This window comes from Pteropus vampyrus, unplaced genomic scaffold (genome assembly GCF_000151845.1).
Source record: "Pteropus vampyrus isolate Shadow unplaced genomic scaffold, Pvam_2.0 Scaffold55, whole genome shotgun sequence".
Classification (NCBI taxonomy): Eukaryota; Metazoa; Chordata; class Mammalia; order Chiroptera; family Pteropodidae; genus Pteropus; species Pteropus vampyrus.
Genome location: NW_011888836.1, coordinates 1192681 through 1197439, shown reverse-complemented (window position 1 = coordinate 1197439; position 4759 = coordinate 1192681). Strand labels below are relative to the sequence as shown.

Sequence of the window (4759 nt, the reverse complement as noted above, 5' to 3'; positions counted from 1 at the left end):
TGGGAAGAAAAATTTAAATATGCAAGAAAGAATTCAGAGTTAATAGAATAAGAGCAGAGATTTTGATAGAGGACTGAACTCAAGCCCAGTTCAGGATATAAACAGTCTTATGGTTTACAAGCCATCTTAAATTGTCATTAAAGTTCTATAAAGATAAAGAGTTTTAAAAAATACACACAAATTACAATTACTATAAAGAAACTATCACTGCCTGTCACCTATATATAAATCGAAGCTCACCTCAAACTGCACCAAGTGGCCACTCATGCTTTGCCTGCTTGAAGGTCTGTAAAAAGGACATCCTGGCCCTCTCCACTGTCTGCTGCCTTTGGGGTCTACACTAATCAGAGAACATTATCCCTCTGCCCTCCCCTTTCTGTCACCATTGCTACTTCTCTTACTATGACCTGTCAAAGAGTACAACTTTCAGAAAATCATCAAGATAGGAAGTAAGGAGTAAATGCCAGCATCTTGAAGTCGAAACATAAAAAGCTCCCAGCACTTTCTGTCGACCTGCTCAATGGTCAGAATAGCTTTTCCTGCAATTAATAATTCCAAATGTCAGAGATGTGCTTGTGAGAAAGAGGAAGATACTGTATTTGACCTAGTAGAGCCACAGAACATAAAAGCTATCTACACCATGGAAACGTTGTAACCATTGGTCACCTTTTCAGCTGTAGGCTTGAGAAAGGAATTGGAGAGACATTCAAACAGAAAAGGAAGATACACACCCCTGTTGACAAATGGTGCTTTTGGAGAGATGGCTCCGTGTTAAAAGACAGTATGAAAGAAAAATAAAAATTAAAATTAAAAAACACTAATAGGGCTTGAGGGGGGAAATGTCACTAAATGGGAGAAAGCTAAATCACCCTTGCCTCTGAAATACTCAGAAACAGTGTTAATGGAAAATAACAGGATGACATAAAAGGGAGAAAGGTGAGATTGTTAAAAATTGTAGAAAAATTAATATTAAGCATCAGATAAAAGATACCTTGAAAGATTTAAATGTTTAGCATGATTAATGATATCTTTTAGAACAGAAGGGAACTACCACAAGGAAAATTCTCATGGTACAGATGTATTAAATGAAAAATAATTAAAGACAAAGAAATTAAGTAATAATAAATTAAATAATCCAATAAATATATTGGATTCCTTTAAAATTAAAAATATTAAACTATTTCATGAAAACAAAGGCAGTGTAGGTAGGAATGAGGCATATAGAAGATCTTGGTAAGTGAGAGTTTTCCAATATTAGTAGAGAAATTTGTAACTGGTAAAAAAGACAGAATGGCAATTGTTAATGGAACAATAAAATAATAAAGAATTTCCCAATTTACAAGGGGAAGAATGAATTTACAGAAATGTAATCCAAGCAACAAAATGAAATAAATAAGAGGAAAAAATGTGAAATAAGTAATAAAGTAAGATGGAAGGCATTACACAAGAATATTTGTCATTACACTAGATGTGAACTGACTGAATTTTCCTGTGAAAACACAGATCACTAAGTAGGTCAAAATCAAAACATAGCCTTACTGTTTACCTGAAACTACTTAAAATTATGTAGTAAAGGAAGATTGAATATAAAGGGTGGACTAAGACAAGCAAATACAAAAAGAAACCATGGAACAAGTAAAATTAGTATCATACCATGTGGAATTTCAGATTAAAGGCAAACTATAGGATAAAGAGAAAAATTGTGTAATGAAAGTCATATATAAAGGAAAAATCACAAACCTAAGCACATATGTACCATATTATCATCACAGCTAAATAAACAAAGAGAGAACTATTAGAAATGCAAGGTGGACTTTATAAAATTGCAATGTAGTACAATGTGAGATTTCTTTATACCTCTCTCAGAATTAGTCAAATGTGGTAAATAAAAAATAAATAAAGACCTAGAAAAACTAATACAATCAGTAAACTTGGTTAATAGCTACAAAGAGAGAAGCTCACATCTAAGAATGTATAATTTTTGGTTGTCCATGGAACATTTACAAAATAGTCTGTATAAAGAATGTATAATTTTTGGTTGTCCATGGAACATTTACAAAATAGTCTGTATATTTTGTCACAAATAAAACCCTCACAATTTTTTAAAAGTTGATATTTCACAGATCTCTGTGGCTGATCATGATCCAATGAAATTAGAAATAAATAATAAAAGTCGATCTAAAAAAATCCAAAACTATATCTCATTATTCACATAGCATATATTTATTTATAAGTATATATAAATATAAAAAAATAAGTGGTATTACAATTAAGTAGAAAAAAATTATTTAATAAATGGAACAATGGGCCATCCATCTAGGAACAAAATAAAACTGGTAATCATAAATATAATTTCTGGATAGATTTTTAATGTGGAAAATAAAATAAAATTTATGTGAGAAAATATGAGTTTCCTACTTAGCTGAAAAAAATCCAGAAAAAATATAAAAGAAAATATCAAAAGCAAAGTCAATCAATAAATGATATATTTTGAAAAAAAATTGGCAAAGCAGATAACTGTAGGACTAATATTTAAATTTGCAAAGGTATTATTTCTTATATTGACAAGAAAGCAAACCAATTGAATATTAAAAACAATTCACAAACCAGTAGTCTTGGTGGCCAAAAACACATGAAAAGTTCAGTCACTAATAGGGAAATGTGAACTAAAGGAATCAGATATCTTTTCATACCCATCAGAAAGGCAAAACTTAACAGATTAAGAATATATATTGTAGGCGAAAATGTAAGAAAGTAGAATAATGGGAATATGAGGTGTTGGCACTTTTTGGAAATCGATCTAGCAACATTTCATGAAATTAATAATTGGTATACCTTCTGAGTCAGCAGTCTCATTCTTAGTAGTGAATCTCCTAGAAAGAAAATCTCAAGAGGAAATAAAACTATTCAAAGGAGAATGGTTGAGTGATGCAGGTATATCCATAGGCAATAATATGCGGCTATTTATTAAAAAGAATAAATGCAAGCTATAGTAATTTGTCTTTGAGGAATTTCCAAAAGATATTTTCAAGCGAAAAAAGCAAGATACAAAAAAGTGTATAACATAATAATTTTTTTTTAAAAAAATGAACAATAACAATGGAAATCCTATATGTGGAGGAAAATATGGAAAAATGTATTCTAGGTGTTAACATGTTACTGGATGGAGGAACAGGCTGATGGATTAAATGCACTGAAACTCTTTCTTTCATAGCCAATGAAAACTATAGGTTGGTTATCCGATTCAATCACATTTTGTAAATTTTCAAAATACAGGCAATATACTTGCATACATTTAAAACATGCTAGTCAAAACCAGTCGCAGAGCTTCATTTATAAAACACTATTTCATCTTCATAAGTGAAGATTTCTTAAAAGACATAAGGATTTACTTTCGAAAATGCTAGCACACCCTCTATTGGTCTGGAAAATTAAGTGGGCAGGGAGTTTTTGTCCTAGAGACTAAAAGTCCCGCAAACCTTTATTGTTTCTCTCTCTCTCTCTCTCTCTCTCTCTCTCTCTCTCTCTCTCTCTCTCTCTCCTTGTCCTTTACTCTCCCTCAGGATAAAATTAATGCTCAGCTGCACCTGTCTATCTGACCCAGTGGTTTATTTAGCATTATAATTTATTTATTCAGCAACACTGCAACTCTTGTGGACCTAGAATGATAGCAATAATTCCAATTAAAAACATAACCATTTCTGTATGTATTATCTAACACACAAACCTTTAAAAAAAAAATAAGTATTGCCGCTTCTTGTTATCTCTTGGTGTTCAGTATCTCTATGTTGATAATAGCTTTGCTTTTAATCATTTGTTCCTATTAAAAAGCAGAAATAGGCAGAAAGAAGAAAAAACATGTTATTTGTGTCTCTACAGAGAAATTGCTTGGAAAGCTGTCAGTTTCTTTAGGCTATTTAAATTAGGGAGGGTAGCTTTTATAGGAAATGAATGTGAGATAACAGATGAGGCTGAGAAATTCACTGTAGTTTTTTTTTACATTAGGGTTTTCAGTGCATTGTGGGTATTTATTTGTATGTAGATGTGCACATCTTTATGCATTTATAAGGATTCAGAGATACCTATTCTTCAAATATAAAAATAACCGAATGAAATCAACTGATATTTTTAAGTAGCTCACAGCAGTTCTAGGCTTTCTTGAGTGAACACACTGCTCAATAGAATATATCCTGGGTTATCTTGATTTATTACAAATATAGTCAAATAATAAATATCATCCCAATCATTATTACAAAGACTACAGGCCTGTTATGCTTCAGACCTATTTATATCTAAGAATTAGGTTATCCTAAATGAGAAGAGCTTCTTGGTTTCTTCCTTAAAACTAATTTTTTTTTTTATCCAGACCAAAACCAACCAATTAACAATTAGCTACTAATTTCCCTTGTCATATTTGCTAATCTTTCCCTATTTTTACATTGTTAATTTTTTTTGTATTATCTAGTTTTATTTCTGTCTAGTGTAGGAAACTATGGTTAGAGCATATTTCTTATCCTATTAATTCTTTGTCTTTTATTATGTTATTTTAAACTATATTTTGTATTTGATGTGTCTAATCTGAATTCTGAAATTTTAATTTTTATTTACTCTTTCGTTCTTCTTTCCTTTTGAAAACTATTTTGTCTTCTGTTGTTTCTTTTTAGAGATTTGCATCTAAGGATTTTGAAATATGCATACTCTTATTTTTTTAAAATTATGGGAAACTATCCTTAAATTCTTTAAAAGTATACTTTTTTTT

General features: G+C 30.7%; 1 pseudogene; it reads left to right on the top strand.

Annotated features, from left to right (window-relative positions):
• LOC105292302 overlaps positions 1-4759 on the top strand; it is a 41367-nt pseudogene that overhangs the window by 2196 nt on the left and 34412 nt on the right.